At 41.5% G+C, this 21,899-nt stretch overlaps 1 long non-coding RNA gene across 4 annotated transcripts in view; it reads left to right on the top strand.

The window, feature by feature from the left end:
* Window positions 1-21,899, top strand: part of LOC140395397 (uncharacterized) — a 75,880-nt gene that overhangs the window by 18,337 nt on the left and 35,644 nt on the right. For 2 of the 4 annotated variants that reach the window (XR_011936173.1, XR_011936174.1), the window contains exons 3-5: window positions 2,653-2,687; window positions 5,415-5,512; window positions 5,863-16,451. This is a non-coding gene — a long non-coding RNA (uncharacterized lncRNA). Of the gene's footprint in view, window positions 1-2,652; window positions 2,688-5,414; window positions 5,513-5,862; window positions 21,548-21,899 lie in introns of those variants that run through there. The other 2 variants (XR_011936175.1, XR_011936176.1) reach the window with 2 other exon arrangements.

Here is a 21,899-nt window from a genome sequence, read left to right as displayed (position 1 = left end):
AGCCATGTGATGGAAAGAATTTTGGAGCCTCTGATGGCACTATCCAAGACCTTGACTGCAACGTGCATATAAAGGTGCATGTTGCCACAGCAACTTGGACTGTGAGTGAACTGTAACTCACCACCAATCTTTGATAATACAAATTCCAGAATCTGTTTGTGTGATCTGTCTCTCTTCACCACAGCTTTTCAGACCCCTCTATTTTAGTCATTAGTTCTCTTAATTTACCATTCTTATACTGAGTAAACTTAAAGTACTCGAATGCCTTTTTACCTCTCATTCTTTTTACATTGTGCGAAAGACTTATGGGCTGGTTTAGCTCAGTGGGCTAGATAGTTGGTTTGTGGTGCAGAACAAGACCAGCAGCACGGGTTCAATTCCCATACCAGCTGAGAATTCTGAATTCTCCCTCTGTGTACCAGAACAGGCATCGGAATGTGGTGACTAGGGGCTTTTCACAGTAACTTCATTGCAGTGTTAATGTAAGCCTACTTGTGACCATAACGATTATTTATATGTATTTCCATAACTCACATATCCTGGAACAGAAAAAGCTTCAATTTCTCCTGAGCCCTGGAAGTGATCAAACAACACCACAAAATTTTAATTTAACCTAAATTGGTGTTTTCTTTCTGTCCATCAGCCATTAATAAATGTTAGTAATTTTCGCATCTCCCAACTCATTTGGCAAGAGCAATTTATCAAGGAGATTGTTATTTGGCAATCGAGGGAAAGAGGACAACTCATTTTTCACCAAATTTCATAATTGAAGAAAACACCGATTGAGGAAATAAAACTAAAGTGGGAAGAAGAGTTGGATATGGAATTGGAATGGAGACTATGGAGTGAAATTATGCACAGTGTCAATACTACATCTTCATGTGCTAGGATGAATACAATTCAAGGTAATACATAGGGCCCATATGACACAAGAAAGAATGAGCAGATTCTTCACAGAGGTAGAAGATAAATGTGAGAGGTGTAATGGAGGACCAGTCAACAATGTCCACATGTACTGATCATATTCACGGTTAGTTGGGTTTGGATCTGTGTTTAAAACATTATCAAAAATTGTGGAGGTGGAAATATTACAAGGACCTCTTGAGGCAATATTTGGAGTTTCGGAAATACCAGGACCGATAGAAGGGAAAAGAGCCGATGTGGTGGCCTTTGCCACATTCGTCGCCAGAGGTGAATTTTATTAGAATGGAAATCAGCAGATTCACCAAAAAATCTCGTCATGGTTGAGGGATCTTGCGGAATTCTTTAAACTTGAGAAAATTAAGTTTGCCCTTCGTGGCTCAGATAGGGAATTCTGGACGGGATGGAAGCTGTTCTTGTCTCTATTTACAGATCTGTTTGTTGCCAGCAGGTAAAGGGAAGGGGTAGGGGAGATGGGATGAGGGGAGAGAGAAGAAGGAAAAGTTTTAATGGAAATAAGAGAAAAATTCTTAAATGTTGTTTATTTTGTTTATTGATTGATTGTTTATATGTTGTTATGTATATCATTATTTGAATAAAAATATTTGAAAAAAATAATTTAAATTTAACTCCTTTAGTAACATGCCTCAATTGGAAGGAAAATAGAATCGAACCATAGTAATATTTTGAAAATATGATAATTTATGATTATTCTTCAACTTCTTTCAACTTAGATGTCCAACACCTTTAAAGGAATTAATTGTTCTATAAAACTTCATATTTCATGCATAGCTAAAACTGCAGCTTTGAAAACCTCAATTTCTATTTATTTCTGCATTTTAATTACTGTATATTATTCCAATTATTTGTTCAGTCTCCTCATTGTTTACACCAATGCCTCTTCCAAGAACATTGGAAAGCACAAGTGTGCAAAATTCACTCAAATAATTCTACATGGTGACGCTCATCGGTGTTAGAAATCCCCTTCTAATTTACTACAATTGTCAGTGAAATCGACAATGGAAAAACAGAATACAGTTCTTAAAACCATTGGGTGTATGAGAATATGTTCAAGAGCATGTTTTGGCTTTAATAAGCACAGTATTTGGCCCAAAGATGTTAAAGAAGTAAGCAATTCGTAGCTGAAAATAGAGAGTTTGCCATTGTGGACATTTAATATCAGCCTCAAACAATCTTGGACCTTGTGTACTCTGCTTCAAATGGGCTAAAGCTCCCTCTCCTTCCTCCAGTATCTCGTACTACACCAGTATGATATTTTCCCCTTTCTTCCTAGTAGCCACTTTGCGTTCTTTTGGAGTTGGCATCATCACTGTTTACTTAAGGACAGTTTTGATGTTATCCCTGTACAAAATTTTCGTAAATGTGAAGTGATAAGCCCTGAACATGTGTATGAGTTGTAAAATATGCTGTGGATTTTCCTGGTTCAGAAATTTCTGCGCTCAAGCTTTTAGAATATTGAACAAAAGTTTGGTCAAGAAGTTCTGTTGTTGTGCTGCAAAAGTTTTGTGAAGTTGAACTTAATGAGATTTATTATCTCCAACTACATGTAGTGGAAGATCATTCAGGAATGAGCTTTGTTCCAAATGCATGTTTAGTTACATTTTGCAGAGAACATCCATGGGGAAAATGCGATCACTTGATCTTTTTAAGTTCAGTTATACTATGTTATTTGACTGAATTTGAAAATTTATTTCCTTTTCTTCTGTTCAGGTTTTCTCAGGCTTCACAACTTTTCCTTTCCTGAGGTAAGGATATATCCTGGGCCACTCCTGTTGTTTGCCGTCTCCTATCTAATAGGAAGCTTGGCCTGATTTGATCATTTCCCTTCACGCCCTGTGGGAATTTAAGGTTGGCCTCCATTTCTATGTTTCTCAATGGTGCGGCAAAGTTTAGCTGATTCATTGTGCCATTCACTTCCAGCTAAAATGGGTGTGTACGTTTGGGCAATGTCATCTGATTCTATTATACATATTACACTTATGTTTGTTTACGGGTCTAAATGCAAAGCTATCCACACATAAAATGCATCACAAAAAGGCATCCATTCCATGCAATAGAACTGCAACTATATAACAATTGATTAAAGATGGTAGTTGGTTGGACTTTGTTGCAGGCAACTGCTGGATATCAGAATATTTAAGCAGTGCTTTCTTCTTCACTGGATTGCAAAATGATTGGACTCTTTAGTGGAGATTTAAGACTGTAAGAACCTAAACTGCAACATTGATTTTAGCACAGCTACAATATTCAATTCTTACACTCCCTTGGGTTATTTTATAATGCAGAATTCCCCAGTAGGAAGGTAGACAAACCTTTGCATCTGCCTTGCTTGAGTCCTTTGCATGAAAAAGATTTTAAATGCACCTGACTCACGGTTTCCCTTACAATTTCCTCCTTCCATCTCTGGCACTGCATGTAAAATTACTGGAGCAAAAGAACTGTTGGAAGTCAAATATTTGTGCATGGATCTTTTTTAAAAATTTGTTCATGGGACATGGGCATCGTTGGCTGTGCCAGCATTTATTGCCCATCACTAATTGCTCTTGAGGGTGCAGTTAAGAGTCAACCACATTGCTGTGGGGCTGGAGTCACATGTAGGCCAGACCGGGTAAGGATGATAGATTTTCTTCCCGAAAGGACATTAGTAAATCAGATGGGCTTTTACGACAATCAACAATGGTTTCATGGTCATCGTTAGACTTTTAATTCCAGATTTTTATTGAATTCAAATTTCACCATCTGCAGTGGTGGGATTTGAATCTGGGTCCCCAGAACAATACTCTGGGTCTCCGTTTACTAGTCCAGTGACAATATCACTACGCCATCACCTACTCAAACCATACCATTAAACAGCACCAGTGAAGGTCGGCACTGTAGCACTGCTGCCTCATGGTGCCAAGGGCCCAGGTTCTATCCCAGCCCCGGGTCACTGTCTGTGTGGAGTTTGCACATTCTGCATGGCTCTCACCCCCACAACCCAAAGATGTGCAGGGTAGGTGGATTGGCCATGCTAAATTGCCCCTTAATTGGAATTTTTTTTAGAAAAACAGCACCAGTGGTTAGCACTGCAGCCCCTCGGCGCCAGGGAGCTAGGGTTGATTCTGGCTTGGGTCACTGTCTGTGTGGAGTTTGCACATTTTTTCTGTATCTGCGTGGGTACATTCCAGGTGCTCCAGTTTCCTCCCACAGTCCAAGGATGTGCAGGCTAGGTGGATTGGCCATGGTAAATTGCCCCTTAGTTTCCAAAGATGCGCAGATTTGGTGGGGTTACGTGTTATGATCCCAGACCAGACCCCAACAATGCCTAAGATACTGGACCAAAACCCCAATATTTTAGTTTATTTGTAAGACTGTGTGGAAAGAATGATTCGCCCCAGGAGTGATTGCATGAAAAAATAGGGATTTGGTATTTATAAATCAAAACTTTATTTTGGATACATATTAAATGTTTTAACTTCACACCAGAAAAAGAACAGTTTACAATTACCCCTTAACAATTTCCCATGAAACAACAAGAAAATAAACATACAGCTCTCAATCCAGCTTAAAAATCAGCAGGGCATAGAGTAATTCTTGTGGTCCAGAACAGATTCTGGCTCTGGTTAGAACCCCTTCAGACTCTGCTGAATTTCTTCAAATAGCTGCTTCAGCCTCTTCCTTGTTGCTTTTCAAATATTATTATGGTTTTTTAAAAAACTATCCTACTGGGAAAGAAAACTGACTTTACTTGTGGTCTAAAAAAACAAGGGTTGAAAGATCAGAAAAGAAAAAGGGTCGCTTAGTTCCACCCAGAACTGACATAATTTCCCCAAGCTAAAAAACAAATTAACATTCCAGGGATGAAAGCTCATCAACACGTTAGGGAATTCGCCAGCCAAGCCAGTATGCATTAGCCCAGACTGAAAATCACATTCTATTGTCAATTTCACCTGCTGGCTGCTAAAACCAGCCAGGCCCTGCAGAGGAGAATTCTTTTTTTTCAAACATGACCATTGCAGTCAAACATATTCGAACCCCAGGCTTTTAACCCTTAAAATGCCCAATACATTTATCATCCAATTTTCCTAAAATCTTCCTATTGTCACATAGGGGGTACAGGGATAGGGCAGGGGAGTGGGTCTAGGTAGGGTGCTCTTACGGAGGGTAGGTACAGACTCAATGGGCTGAATGGCCTCCTGCACTGCAGGGATTCTATGCAATTAAAAGAAAATTCCTGTATTTTATCAGCTGTGGGAGATTAATATTAATGAATACATTCAGTATATTTAAGCTTGAAAGTTTTATGAGTGAACATTTCCAAAGTCCAATAATGTTTTTTTTGTGATTGCATGTTTTTAAAACACTAATGCTAATCATTTATATTAATCCAGTGCATTGACTTTCCCATACGCATGTAGATACATTTTATTGCATTCAGACACTTATTTTCTTTTATATAATGATGATGTCAATGTTGTGTCCCACCCCCACAGATATGATTGATGAAAAGCTTCGGAAATTGCACATGACATGGCCTGCCTCAAAAGGCTACTGAGGGTGGAAGACAAACGCCAATCCAGTATCATTGGAGGTAAGAGTTTTTCCTATTGTGCTTCATACCTGGATTCTTTTGCCTTAACTTCCCTGAGAATGAAAAGAATCTTGCTTGATAAGAATGGCAAACCCAAGTGTGAGGAAGGCCATCTATCCAGAAAGACCCTACGGCCTTTAATTGCAGCATCTAATTGTTTCTTAATCAGTTCTACCATGTTGCCTCCACTACACCCATATAATATGTTGATCACTCTTTACATCAAGAAGGATTTCCAAATATAAGCTGCTCAGATTTACCATAACTTGTGCCCCTGTGTCCCGATTCATGCACCTTAATCAAAAGTATTATTCAAGATTTACCTATTCCATTCTCAACCATCTTTTCAGCTATGAAAAGGTCCACTGTTTCCGGGTGTTCCAGGCGCTTGATACCAGGGATGAGTCATGTGATTCTTCTGTGCACTGCCTCCAGCACCATGTGTTTCAGTAACCAGAATTGGATACAGTACTCATGATGTCATCTGACCTGTGCACTGTACAGTTTGGTCACAATTGCATCTCACCAGTCTACTATTTTGGCTATGTAATTCACAAATATCCATTAATTGTTTTTCTGCATCCTTTGGATATGTTGACCTGGATTTTGCAGTTATAACGGCAAGGAAACTGTCAGCATCACCCTCATTCTTCCACTAAAACTGACAGCAACTTCTGAACTCCACACATTCACAGAATAACACAGAAATTCAGAAGTTATTCAAAGTGATTTGACATTTCTCCAAAGGGTATGGCACTGCCCAGAGTGCAAGCAATGATTGGTTCAGAACTTTAATTTCTTAAGTTGTTGGTCTTGTTGTAAAAAAAACACTTGTTGAATGAGGTGTAAGTGAATTTTAATGGTCCACTAGTTTCATAATCATTGAATTACCCTGAAAAACCAATTTCCTATTTGCAAAATGTCACATTTCTCCAAGATAAAAATTCCACTCTTTCTTTGAAAGTTAAGAAAGAAGTTCAGATTTATTAATAATAATAATAATAATAATCTTTATTGTCACAAGTAGGCTTACATTAATACTGCAATGAAGTTACTGTGAAAATCCCCTAGTCGCCACACTCCGGCGCCTGTTCGGGTACACAGAGGAAGAATTCAGAATATCCAATTCACCTAATAAGCACGTCTTTCAGGATGTGGGAGGAAACAGGAGCACCCGGAGGAAACCCATGCAGACACGGGGAGAACGTGCAGATTCCGCACAGACAGTGACCCAAGGCAGTAATTGAACATGGGAACCTGGTGCTGTGAAGCAACAGGGCTAACCACTGTGCTACCGTGCACTGAAGTATGTGAATCATGATAAATTTTCTCTCTGAAATCTTTAGTTGAAAATGGGGATGAAGAGTGCAACTTCCTGGTTTGCTCTGATGATACCTCAACATGATTGGCTGCTTCCTTGTTGACAGTACTGCTGCCTTGCCCAGAGATCTTCTAAATTTGGTGCCAGATTTAAACTACCTTGGGAAAAGGGGAAAAGGAGAAAAACCACAGACACATGGCCGGCATGGTTAGCACTGTTGCCTCACAGCTCCTGGGACCCGGATCCAAATCCGGCCTCTGGTGACTGTGTGGAGTTTGCACTTTCTCCTCGTGTCGCCGTGGGATTCCTCCGGGTGCTCCGGTTTCCTCCCACAGTCCAATGGTGCCCAGGTTAGGTGGAGTTGCCATGCTAAATTGCCTCTTAGTGTCCAAAAGGATAGGTGGGGTTACTGGGTTACAGAGCTAGGGTGGAAGTGTGGATTTAAGTAGGGTGCTCCTTCACTGGGCCAAACCTCCTTCTGCACTGTAAATTCTATGATTCTATGAATTGCTAGATATACATGTAGGTAGTTGGTTCAGAGTGCAATTGCTTCATCGCTGACCACAACATGTAGTCCATTGAGCCCTGAATCTTCTTGGTCTCTTTCAATGTAACTATTTTAACACCATCTGCAGAACAATTATTGCACCCCTTTCTAATGTGTGGTACTTCACACTTTTATGCATTTTTTAAATACTTCTCCCAAGTGATGTTCAGCATAAATCATCAGCTGAAGGAAGTGATGATCAACAGATTTCCTCCTATAGCCCTCAGAGAGCTGCATCCTTTTAATTTTGATCTCTTGCATTTAATCAGCTCACCATTTGTGGTCATGCCTTCAGCTGCCTGGACCCTAAATATGTCAATCAAAATCCAAGAGCCTGAAAGTGGCAAAGTAACATGACAGTCAGGGGGCCATCTACCTTTCCAGGACACTGAAGCCAAGACTTGTGACTTTCCCTTCAACACATAACTTTTATAAACGTATTTCGCAATAATTTGATGTTGAGGGCTACTAATAGTGCTAATACCTAATACTAAACATTAGGAAATTTAACCAGCCAGTGAATGGAGCAGTGCAGAGATGTCCATCAGCATTCATCACCGAACTGTGTACGATGCATAGTTAACAGTGTAACTTTTGGGGTTTGCCATCCCCACATAGCATTGTACATCTGAATCTAACAGCATTCAAACTCTGCACTCTCTATTTTCACTAGATGACCATTTAATACTAGTGCCAGCACTCTAACTGTAGTATCAGACTAGTAAAATCGAAATCCTGGAAGTTCCTCCCTACTGGCATTCCCAGCGCACCTACACCACATGGACTGAAGCAGTTCAAGAAGGTGACATACCACCACCTACTTAAGGGCAATTAGGGATGGGCCATAAATGCTGCCCTGTTAGTCATTGTCAATGTTTATTTCATTCATTCATGGGATGTGAACAGGATGTGTGTTCTTAAAGTGTATCCTGAACAGATTCCTGAAGATTCTTTTTTGAAAATGAACGATTTTGTCTCTTTGTACAGTAGTTCAGGATTGCCTAGACCACATTGCTGCCATTAACAGTCCAAGTCTTAACCATTTAGCATTCTTTATTATTTATTTCAGCAGGGACCATTTAAATAAATGTATTAATTCCCGTGGAATATTGATGGAGCAGGGTTTAGCCTTCCTCTACTAATACTCAGGTTAAAACACCATTTGGAAGCTGAAGAAATAATAGTGTAATGGAGGAGGTGGGGGGGGGATCTTAATGAAAATCATGAAGGGTTGGGGCAAGATGGTATATGACATTCCTACAAAGTCTGTTGCAGGAACTGTTTGGAGAAATCTATTCATGCCTAAAGTTTTGAATTCAGAAATGAACAGGAGGGAACATTTTGTATTATTCAACCATCCTTGATGATAGTAGTTGGGTATTCAAAGGGATGGAGCCCAGTGATGGTTCATGAAGTGCAAACTTATGATTACAACTTTGACCATCCCAAGAAAAGTTTAATACTTAATAAAACTTTTGAAATGCTTTCCTGGGCCATGTCAAACCTCTGTTTGGAAGCATCAACACATGAAAATGATTGGTGTTTCAGAATTGGAGTTTGAAACATTCGCATTTGGTTGCCAAAATGTGACATCATGGAGAAACATTGAGAATAATTTAAATTGTGTATTGTGTGGAATGTTATTTATATATACTGTATCGTTTTATGAAATATGCGGCTGAGAAAAAAAAATCCACTGGAAATCAGAAACGAAACTGAAAGTACCCAGGGAGACCTGCCAACATCAGAAGGTTGGAAAGAACTTGCGGTGTTGAACCTTTTAAAAGCCAGTCATACCTGGGAGTCTCCAGATTTCAGTTCTGACTCCAGAAACGTTGTCTGTGTGTTTATTTTTCTCTCTCAGAGCTAGGTTGTGTTTCCTATCTGTTCTGTTTTCATTATGAGTGCCGTGAAGTTCCCACGATTTTGAAGTCCATTGAAGGACACAGCTCTACTAAAGCTCTACTGAGGCCTACTAAATTTCCAAATGATCTGTTTGAAATTCAACATATTTTACGGGCTAAATCCTTCCTTTCAATCGTTAATCTAGTTCTGAGTCCCTGTCGGGGAGTTACAGAAAGAGGAATCTACTAGTATTTAATATGTAGGGAGCTCGGATCCTCGCATCAGAAAACCTTGTGCTAACTAGTGTGAATTACGACTGAGCTGGACACTGGCCTTGTACCATCACAAGAAGGCGTGGTCACTTTGAACATAAGTTATTTCTTTTGCAAAAATATACTTTATTCATGAAATACCTCAAAGAACATTACAAAACATTTCAAAACGGCCACGGAAATTGCAATGATATTCAAATTTTATATGGCTCTGGGTTCACTGTGCATATAGCTCAAGTAGGGTTACAAACTTCAATTTGTAGAAAGTCCCAGAGGATTGGGAAAACTGCCAATGAAACACCCTTATCCAAAAAGGGAGGGAGACAAAAAACAGATGACTATAGACAAGTTAGTTTAACATCTGTCATTGAGAAAACGTTAAAGTCCATTATAAAGGATGTACTAGCAGAGCATTTAGAAATACATAATAAAATGAAGCAGAGTCAGTATGGCTTCATGGAGGGAAAATCATGCCTGACAAAATTATTAGACTCCTTTGAGGTAGCAATAAGCAGGACAGATAAAGAGGAACCAGTAGATGTAATATACTTGGATTTCCAAAAAGCATTTGATAAGATACCACACAAAAGGCTAGTTACCAAAATAAGAGCACATGGTATTGGGGATATATATTAGCATGGATATACTAACTGATAGAAGACAGAGAGTTGGGATAGAAGCGGCATTTTCAAGAAGGCAACCTGTAACTAGTGGAGTACCACAGGGATCAGTGCTGGCACCACAATTATTACAATATCTATTAATGACTTGGACAAGGGAAGTGAATGTACTACTGTCAAGTTTGTGGATGGCACAAAAAAAGGTGGGAAGGCAAGTGGTGAGGATGACACAACAAGCCCACAGAGCGATATAGACAGGTTAGGTGAGTGGGCAAAAACTTGGCAGATGGAATATAATGTCGGGAAATGTATTATTATGCACTTTGGTGGGAAGAATAATGGAGCTGAATATTATTTTGAATTTGGATTTGTTCATTGTCACGTGTACCAAGGTACAGTGAAAAGTATTTTTCTGTGAGCAGCTGAACAGATCATTAAGTACATGAAAAGAAAAGAAAATACATAATAAGGCAACACAAGGTACACAGTGTAACGACATAGACACCGGCATCGGGTGAAGCATACAGGAGTGTAGTGTTAATCAGGTCAATCCATAAGAGGAATTGCAGTCCATAATAAAGACTGCAGAAAACTACAGCACAGAGGAATTTGGGGGTCCTCGTGCATAAATCACAAAAAGCCAGCATGCTAGTTCAGCAGGTAATAGGAAAGGCAAATGGAATGTTGTCCTTTATTTCAAAGGGAATGGAGTATAAAAATAGAGAAGTCTTGTTAAAACTATACAAGGCACTAGACAGATCACACCTGGAATATTGTGAACAATTTTGGTCCCCTTATTTAAGGATAGATATACTGGCATTGGAGGAAGTCCAGAGAAGGTTCATTCGGTTGATCCCAGGTATAGAGGGATTTTCTAATGAGGAGAGTTTGAGTAGGTTGGGCCTGTACTCATTGAAGTTTAGAATGATGAGAGGCGATATTATTGAAACATGTATGATTCTCAGGGGGCTTGACAGGATAGATGCTGAGAGGTTGATTCCCCTTGTGGAAGAATCAATGATTAGAGGACATAATGAAAGAGTAAGGGGTTGCCCATTTAAGACCAAGATGAGGAATTTCTCTCAGAGGGTAGTGAATCTGTGGAATTCTTTAGCACAGAGGGCTGTAGAAGATGGGTATATTCAAGGCTGATATAGAAAGATTTATAATCAGTAAGGGAATCCAGGATTATGGGGATAAGGCGGTAAAGTGGAGTTGAGGATTTTCACATCAGATCAGCCATGTTCTCTTGGAATTCCTTCTCCTTTTGCACTGTAAATTCTATGAATTATCATAGTAGGCGCGATGGACTGAAAAGCTTCTGCTTCCACATGTTATAGTCAAAACTGCAACTAAATGTATCCCTACGGATTTCATCACATGATTTGCCCCCGCCATCCAGCCATTAGTCGGCAAACACATCCATTCTTGCGATCGATTACCTTCGTCCACAATTGCAAAGTAAGAAGACTCATTACCCAATTGGATGATGTTTGACAGCCAAACTGTCCCCCCCCCCCCCCCCCCCCCCATTTTCAGTATTTTTATATCTGGTAAAGACAAATGTTTGAAGGAAATGGAAAAAAAAATACTATTCGAATGATTTTTCTCCAGAGTTACACACAGCAGCTGGATATTGATTTTTAATTCCTACAGATTCCAGGACAATCCTGGAGGAGTAGCTACCCACACTCAAGGCTGCAATAATATCTTGCTGAGTCGCTTCTGGAAAAGCTGTTTATTGACTGAGAATGAAGGCATTGACCAATTCTGGAAGGTCAAGTGACTCCTTGCTGCTGATTAGGTGCAGGTTAATGCGGACTCTGCACATTCCCACGTGCCTGCTTTGGTTTCCTCCGGGTGCTCTGGTTTCCTTCCACAAGTTCCAAAAGACATGCTTGTTAAGTGAATTGGGCATTCTGAATTCTCCCTCAGTGTACCCAAACAGGCGGCAGAGTGTAGCGACTAAGGGATTTCTACAGTAACTTCAATGCAGTGTTAAGGTAAGCCTAATTGTGACACTAATACAGATTATTATTATCCCCTAAATTCTGAAAGCAGAAGTAAAAATGATTTAAGGATAAATGGGTCTGAACATTCAAAGATCTTTGGTAACAACAATCTATGATCTTTGAGTAGGTATTTCAGATGGTTTCTCCATGTGGGATTATTATTTTAGAACAAAGAACAATTCAGCACAGGAACAAGCCCTTCGGCCCTCCAAGCCTGCAGTGGTCATGATACTAACCTTGGCCAAAACCCTCAGCACTTCCTTGTGCTGTATTCCTCTACATCCTATCCATGTAATTGTCAAGATGCCTTTTGAACGCCGTTAATGTATCTGCTTCCACAACTGCGCCTGGGAACGCATTCCAGGCACTCACCATCCTCTCCATAAGAAAATTGCCTCGCACATCTCCTCTAAACTTTGCCTCATGGACCTTAAACCTATGACCCCTGGTGACTGACTGAGAAGGGTAATAATTTTCTCACAGCTCCACCAGTTTATACCTCATACATTCCTTCCTGACGGGAATCCATGTGACTACTGCACAGCCACTCATCGTGATTTGTTGGCAAGGGTATCAAATTCTGGGCATTTTTGTATTTGATTTATCCTTAAATCGTTCAATTTTATTACCAATGATTATATAATTTCCTGAACGTTTGCCATCGCTTCTCTTCATTGTAACTTAAAATCTTAACAAAGCAACTAAACTATGCACTTATTTATGGTCTCCATCATGGTTTGATACAAGTGTTTGGTTTGATATATTCATTTTGCTTTTATGAGTATTTATTCACCTAGCATGTTTTTTAAAAAAGCAGACCCAGTGGTGTCATATAATAGTGTGCTAATTAATTAAAGGTGTCTTGGCATAATGGAGGTTAAGGCTTTCTGGCATGGTGGGTTAATGTCCCTGCCTCTGAGTGAGAAGCTCTGGGTGAAGCCCCACCCCAGAATTTGATGGCCATAGAACGTGCATTGACAAGGGAGCCAACACAGTTTGCGTATCCTTCCAACACACACCAATGACAGGGAGTAAGAGCGGCAGAGAATCCTAGTCAGGCATATGATGGAAAGAACTCTGGAGCCTCGACCATTACTGTCTAAAGCTCCAGACCAGAAGATGCATGGGTAACTAACTGTATGTTAGTGCAGCAGCGCGACTTCCGAGTGAACTGTAACACACAACCATAATGGAAAGATGGGTTGTGATGACTTGGATGTTGGGTTCCCTCCACCCTAACATCTAAGGTTTCCTCTCTACAACACTCCCCTATAATTTGCTTCTTATAACCTGTCTCTGTCGCAGCATTTGATCACGTGCCTTAACATCTTATATTAATGAGTATATGTTATTTCATAATGCTCCGCGAAGAATGGTGTATCATTTTAATGTCAAAGGTGCATAAATGTTAGTAATTATTCATATTGGTAAAAGGAAACTGCACAGTCTGTTGCCTGCAATGGATCTATAATGGTTTTAGAAGCTCCTGTCGTGACTGGCAGAATAATAGTGGTATCCTTCCAAGGGCAAAGCTGTACAAGGCCTGGAGAATAATTTCACCATTTTTATTTCCTGCTCCGATGTGACTCTGTATCGACTATTAACCTGCACATCACACACTGATGGCTTTTGATCTAAAGACAAAACAAGCTCCAGCTGGCACAGTTGTACAAGATGTGTATTTGTACCCTTACGTCGCGTCTTTAACTTTACAGTTGGGAACAGTAAGCAAACAGCAAGTAATCCTTTTGGATTTATAGTATTTGCTTCTATTTTGTTACGTATGACCTGTGTGGAAATTTTCATCAACGTTCTTCCATCCTCAAAGTACTTAAGTTAATTAGTAGCCTGCCTACAACACTAAAACCCTGAGAGGGTTCTCCGGAAGCAGCTGCTACTCTGTCTCACTCCGTTGGTATTAAATATTACATGTGTACATTCTAATTCCAGAGTACTTGTTAATCCCATTTGGGCAGTCACAATAGATTCTGTTTCCCAACAACCCATAATACACTATGCACATGTCCAACTGGTGTTAGATTGACACGGGCAGTTTATTTTACACTTTTTACAATTCAGAGCACAATAAGTGGGAAGCAATATAATGGTTCCAGTAGAACTACAATTTATATAACGTTTGGTCAGTCTCCATCTAATTCTAGTCGGCACATGTGCACATGATAAGACTCCCTCTAATTCTGTAGTAATTAACACCACCTTGGGAATCTCACTCAGAGGGGCCACTGCAAGATCTAAGTGCGGAATTGAAATACAACAGCACCAATGAGGACAGGACTTATAAGGTTGGAGCAGTGTGACAGGACATTTAAAATAAAAACGGTAAGTGCTGGAAATACTCAGCAGGTCTGGAGAGGGAAATGTAGAGTTAATGTTTCCAGTCCAGAAGCAGCACATGGGTGGTACGGTGGTTAGCACTGCTGTCTCGCAGCGGCAGCGACCCGGGTTCGATTCCGACCTTGGGTGACTGAGTGGAATTCTTCTCCCTGTGTCTGCCTGGGCGGGTGCTCCAGTTTCCTCCCATAGTCCAAAGATGTGCGGGTTAGGTGGAGTGGCCTAGCTAATATTGCCCCTTGGTGTCCAAAAGATGTGCAGGTTGTGTGGGCCTAGGCAGCGTGCGCTTTCGGAAGGTCGAATGGCTTCCTTCTGCACTGTATTGAAGACTCTTCAGGAAATTTATCTTTGTACGGTTGCTGTACCGGCACAGTCCCCTAGGCGGCGATATTGGGTGCCGGTTCATATCTCTAATCCCACTTTCTGATGAGCTTGGCATTTAAAATAGTGCGAAAGAGCCGAAGGTTCGCCCAGAATATCTGACCTCTCATTAACATAGCACAGAGAACAGTTGGCTCTTTTTAAAAGAAATGCTAAATATTTGACTCGCCAATTCTGTCCGGTTGAAGTTAACCATTTCACAGCAGGGCTGATCAGGTGAAAATTGCATTAGTAATCAAATTTAAGTGTAAAATGTTTTCACAGTCGAACACATACACAGAAGAGCTGCAACAAGCGTTTTTATTCACAGGGCGAAAGATATGTTCAACATCCCCATTTTGCCATTCGGATTTTTAGCATCTGGCATCTACATATTCATAAATAACACTCTCAACATAATACATCTCGACATTTCTAACACAATTTCACTTTTGGAATAGCCTTGATAAGTATTTTGATATGAATATATTCACCACGTGAAAAAAAAAGTCTTAACTCGCACCTAACGTTTTGAATGACGCCCCCTGGCAAGCTTTAACTCACTGGCAGCTGTGTACAGTATTGTTAAGTGCATTTTCTTCTCATGCTGAACACCCTCTGAGTAACACCCAAGAAGAGAGAGTTTGCCAAGGAAGCAAAGGTTCAGCAGACTGTCCTGGGATGACAGGATTGTCCTAGGGGTGGAGATGGTGTCGACTGGGCCTGTATTTACTGGAGTTGAGATGATTGAGAGGGGAACTGAATGAAGCGTGTAAAATTCTGACAGGGCTAGTCAGACTGGATGCAACAATGATGTTTCCCTGGCTGGGATCTGGACGGGCAGGGAGGGGGGTGGGAGGCAATTAGAACAAAGGGTCACAATCTCAGGATATGGGGTAGGCAATTTAGGAATGAGTCGAGGAGACATTTCTTCACTCAGGGTGGTGAACTCAGAAGATGGTGAACCTATAGTATTCTCTGTGGTTAAGTCGCTGAATGTATTTAAGATGGAAATAGATTTCTAGACACAAAAGATGTTGAAGGGTATGGGGGGGGGGGGGGTGGAATGAGTGGGGTATGGCATTGTGATAGAGGATCAGCCATGATCACATAGAATGGTGGAGCAGGCTCGATGGGCCGAATAGACTGCTCCTGCTTCTATTTCCTATTGAGGAAGCTGCTGAACAGATGGACATTCTTACCACGGCCAACTCAGTGAGCAAGCCTGTGGTGCAAGGTGTAACAGGTTGGTTTATACATCATTGTAGAGAGGAGAAAGGAGCAACATTGCTGTATATGACAAGGAGACGCTACCATCAGAAACTGGAGTAAAACAGAAAATGCCAGGAACACTCAACAGGACAGATGGTGCTTGTGGTGAAAGGGGGGGGGGGGGGTTTACAGGTCAACGTTCCTATTCCCTCCACCAATGGGTCTGACCTGCAGAGTATTTCCAGTATTTTCTGTTTTCTTTCAGCTTTCCAGCATCCGCAGAACTTGGCATTCTAAAATGAAATCAGGACACAGCAAGTGTGGTGGATCATCATCCTGGTCTCTTCTACTGCCGAATGTGGATGCCTGGCTGCCTGAAGATGCAGGATAATAGAAAGGTAAATCATGACAATGGTTCTCAAATAAATCCCCGGGATAGCATGGTTGCACAGTAGTTACCACTGCTGCCTCACAGTGCCAGGGATCCGGACTCGATTCCAACCTTGAGTGACTGTGTGGAGTTTGCACGTTCTCCTCGTGTGTGCGTGGGTTTCCTCCAGGTACTCTGGTTACCTCCCACAGTCCAAAGATGTGTAGGTTAGGAGGATTGGCCATGCACAATTGTCCCTTAGTGTCCAAAGGTGCGCTGATTAAATGGAATTATGTGGTCATGGGAATAGGCGGCAGAGTAGATCTAGGTTGGGTGCTCTTTCGGAGGGTCAGTGCCGACTGAGACCATTGGGGAGCTGGAGGTAAGTGAACCCATTCAGAGCGGGCCCAGGTCACAGCAGAGGAAAGGGAAGATTCAGAGGCAGGTCGGTCCTACAAATGGTTCACTTGGGGTTACCCTCTGGGAGACAGCTGAAAACTCAGTCGCTAAGATCGAAAGCCACACACGCCTGTACAGAACAACATTTGCAAGAACAAGATGATGTCTTGGGCCGCATTCTTTAAACAAACTACTGCATAAATAAAACAATGGTAATTCATTTCCAAATACTTTAATCCACATCTTGTTTCAAGAGGGCTGATAATAAAGGGGAGAAGGGAACTAATTCACTGAGGATGGTTCACTAGGGTGGCACAGTAGCACAGTGGTTAGCACTGTTGCTTCACAGTGCAAGGGTTTGATTCCTGGCTTGGGTCACTGGCTGTGCGGAGTCTGTACGTTCTCCCTGTGACTGTGTGGGTTTCCTCCGGGTGCTCCGGTTTCCTTCGACAGTCCAAAGATGTACAGGGTAGGTGGATTTGCCATGCTAAAGTGCCCTTAGTGTCCAAAAAAAAGGTTAGGTGGGGTTATGGTGATAGGGCGGAGGTGTGGGCTTAAGTAGGGTGCTCTATCCAAGAGCCGGTGCAGATTCGATGGGCTGAATGGCCTCCTGCTGCACTGTAGCATTGTGGATAGCACAATTGCTTCACAGCTCCAGGGTCCAAGGTTCGATTCCGGCTTGGGTCACTGTCTGTGTGGAGTCTGCACATCCTCCCCGTGTGTGCGTGGGTTTCCTCCGGGTGCCCCGGTTTCCCCCCACAGTCCAAAGATGTGCGGGTTAGGTGGATTGGCCATGATAAATTGCCCTTAGTGTCCAAAATTGCCCTTAGTGTCGGGTGGGGTTGCTGGGTTATGGGGATCGGGTGGAGGTGTTGACCTTGGGTAGGGTGCTCTTTCCAAGAGCCGGTGCAGTCTCGATGGGCCGAATGGCCTCCTTCTGCATTGTAAACTCGATGAACTTAAGCAACCCGTGCAACAATAGCTGAACGGCTGATGCAATGTTCAGAATAAAACATAAAGCGCTCATGCACTAGTTTCATTTTCTGTCCAGACTGTATATTTCCCAATCTTTCTCCTGAAGTCTGTACCGAACCTGCTCAACAGATTGAACGGGCCCAGGTCACAGCAGAGGAAAGGGAAGATTCAGAGGCAGGTCGGTCCTACAAATGGTTCACTTGGGGTTACCCCATGGGAGACAGGTGAAAACGCAGTCGCTAAGATCGAAAGCCACACACACCTGCACAGAACAACATTTGCAAGAACAAGATGACATATAATTATCGGGACTACTTGTGTTTTCCCCTGGGCCATTCTGCAAGGCGCCTGGAGGGGCTGAAGATCGGAATTGTTGTTTATTTGCCCACAAAATTCTTCTCAAAAATGGCCATATATCTCCTGTGTGTGTAATCTGATAGTTGCACCTCAGTGTTCGCCATTACATATGCGGTGTATACTGGCCCGTTTCTTCACAGCAACCACTTTCAAATATAGTCCTCATTTTCCAATGTTGCCCAAGGATAATGATGGGGTTGTCGCAAAGGCACCTTGGACCCGAGCCTCGAAATTTGTGCATCAGTCTGCTGTGCTTGCATCCGCATCAAAGGAGTTTGTCCCAATTCTGGGATTAAAAAGGGACCTTTGGTGCAGATGCCACTGGGATTGAGGAACGGACGCTGTGGGTGTGATATTAGGATTCGGCACATCTTTGAAAAGGAAAATGTCTGCTGTCTATTGCCAGATGTGACGGGGCTCCAGGTTTGACAACCTTGGGTATCGAGAACACCGCTTCACAGCAACGGGGTTAATCCCATTGTGACCCCGAGGGTGACTGGTTAACATCAGTTTAAATGCCACTGCAACTCTCTCATATGTATATATATTAATGTGTATGTATATGGATACATTTCTCACATGTAGTAATGTTTCTTGCACATAGCCCTGATTCAAGTACATGGCATTAATTCATTAATTAAGTTCATTAATTGCTCCCGCACTCAAACACTACCTCTTCGCAGGCCCCCCCCTGGATGATGGAGTCAGCAGCTGGTTGACTCAGCCAGAGTGCAGATGTTCTCCTTGATCTGCCTTCCGCACCAATTAACGTCCCAGACCCCCCTGTTCAGTCCTTACTCCTCCTCCACCTCCATGAATGGTCTCAATGCTGATCTCACCCGCTGTTCTTTAAACGAAAACAACCCACCAAAAATAGGTGGACAACCTCCCTGCCTCCCCCCTCCCCGTCACAAGGGTCGCTTCTGCTTCTATCCCACCCTCCCATGTCCATATTTAAGACATGGTTTAAGTCCATGTCCACAGTCAAGTTTAAGTCATTTCACCTGCAAGTTTGAATTGATCCTGAATAAACACAATCGCCTTTAAAAACAAGCTCAGTGCTTGAAGTTTATCACGCATCTTTATCTTCACAAGCAAATTTGGTGGCGTGGGCAAACCAAAACGACTATTTTTATTCACGTTAACCCCAGCGATGGTTATATTTTAACGGATGTTGAGTCCTTGTCCTCATTACAATTGCTCTGACGACTTTTCCTTCACCCCTCTCCCGTGTTGAGGGGGCTAAAAACTGGACATTGCCGATTGCACCGTTCCCAAATGGGATATTTAGCTTTTCCAAATATTCACATTTCAACTGCATCCGAATTCAAAATTTTCCAACCCGCTGGCTGGGGGGAGGCGAAGGGTGGGGTTGACCTCCTGGGTTTAAACACGGTTACGGAACTGACCTGCTCTTCCAGCACACTTTGATCGAATTTTAGCTCGAAAAAAATATTATGGATCAAATCAGACGGTAACTAAGCAAACTCGCCACTGTCAAGGCAACAAGGACATCTGCAACGGTCAGAGGAGGAGAGTGGGGTTCAACAGATCTCCACTTTATATCACACAGTCTCCAAATAGATTGTTTTCGTGACCAGCAAGAGCATAATTTATTTTAATATTTCGTCATGGACGAAATGACCTTCAATGTCACTGTCATAACGTTAAAATTGCGAATAGGGCACAATTGTCACGGGCACCAGCGCATCCCTCAGCTGATTCTGTTTTTAAATGGACACTGAAATGCAATATTAAATACATTTCAACAGCAATTTGTAAATAATAAACTGGTAGTTTCAAAGAAGGAAGCTGGAGGTAAATAATTAGGGGCGAATATGTGTTACATGACAACTCTGAACTTGAGCCTAACGATTCCGACGATAAATTACGGTTCACTGGGTGGGGGGACTTTAAATGGCCAGGCATTGCAAATGTCTTGGCTCCGTAGAGGACAGGTGCTGGCTCCTTGAATCCCAGCTCGAGTTGCTGTGCCCTCGGGAGAATTCGCTGTGCTGTTGATAAATTCCAAACACTGACCTCAAATCCTTGAGCACTTAAGACGTTAGTGTAAAGTGATCTATTTTATTTTTGAAAAGTTACCCAGAGGAATACTGCTGACAAGAAAATAGTTTCCAAAAGTCCCCAAATTAGATTACGTGCTATTTCGGGTCGTTGACTTTACCTTCACTGACACACAATAAACTCGAATCTCTACCGAATTTTAAATGCGTTTTTCAAAATAAGCGATGTGACATAAAGTGAGATAGCTACATTACTAGCAAGTGGCTAAAAGTCACCATTTTAACGTTCATCAATATGAATTGGACACTGGTATTTTTTTTCTGAAGTTTCTATACAATAAGTAATACTGGGAAAAAAATTTATATTGCAAGCATTGGAATCCCCAGTGGCAATTGACAAGATGTCCAACAGGTTGACGCATAATCTAAGTTATCTTCTTAAAGAGGTTTTTGCTGAAAAAAAAACTAAATAGCAAATGGAAAACCATTTGCAAAACAGTGTGGTTTATATAAAATCATGGGACCAGAAAAAGCAGGTAACTTGAGCCACTTCTTATCGGTGGGCGAGGTGTGATACCGGCTCTCCGCAGTCCAGGAAGGCAATTGCCACTGTTCTTGCAAGAGTCGTTTATTCCAGTCCAAAAACCGAGTGCGATTTTGCTTTTGCACCTTTTAGAAAACGAAACTTGCCACAAACAACACACATGTTTTCCACTGTGTTGCGTTTCCTTCAAGGAAGATATGTCAAATACAATCTCACCACTTCAAACTCACTGAGCAGATACCTAATTATTAAACTAATACTGCCGCAATTATATGAAAGCGGCATCTAATGCTGTGAGATGCAAGGGTTGAATGAAATCTAGTCATATTTCTCTCCTGTCTGACCCCGAAGGCAACTGGTGTCCAGTCCCACATTCTAATACCTTGTTGTGCACGATTAAGTACTGGCTCTCTAGAACAATTGACCGCCCAACAACCTTCGTTCACCTTTTTAAGGGAGTCCTCCTTCAGACACCGATCTGTTCCTTCTGGAAGCATGTTTATTTTAAATGATTGTGTGGAGAAATGTAAGGGTGAATTTAACCACTTTCACTGATATAGCACTTTGCAGACAGTGTAGTGAATAGAATATTTGCCAACATTCAGAAGGGGGAGCGGTTAGTTTAGCTTAGAGTAGGGGGTTAATAAAGGTGGGACCTGTAAGGAAGGCTTTTGCACTATGTTTATAGTTTCATGTACATTGTTTATTTTGTTGTTACAATACAAAAATACCTCAATAAAATGTTTATTAAAAAAAAAGAATATTTGCCAACATTAATTGATTATATAACCAATTTACAGTTAGAAAACATGGGGGCGTAAGATTTATTGGCGAGCTCCTGATGGATCAATTTCATAAGAGGAAGCAGCTTGATGCTGGACAAGCACATTCTATCAAAATAAAAAGAGGGAAAATTCACTTTTCAGAGAAAATAGTATTAGCATTGATAGCGTCAATGGATTTCCTGAGTTTGTATGGCAAATCTATTAAGGTGTTAATTTTTTTCAAAGCTACTCGCTTTCAGAACTCCAGTCTTTGCTTTAAATAGAATAACAATCTTAAGATCCCTCAAAAGTCATATTTATCCCACAGCTGTTACTTCAGGTTGTTAAGATTCGAGTGTTCTAAAGTCTTGACATACCTAAAACGAGTCAGTTTGATCCCGCAGCTTTGACTG

Source organism: Scyliorhinus torazame, chromosome 18 (assembly GCF_047496885.1).
Source record: "Scyliorhinus torazame isolate Kashiwa2021f chromosome 18, sScyTor2.1, whole genome shotgun sequence".
NCBI classification, from domain to species: Eukaryota; Metazoa; Chordata; class Chondrichthyes; order Carcharhiniformes; family Scyliorhinidae; genus Scyliorhinus; species Scyliorhinus torazame.
This window is presented reverse-complemented; position numbering and strand designations above follow the sequence as displayed.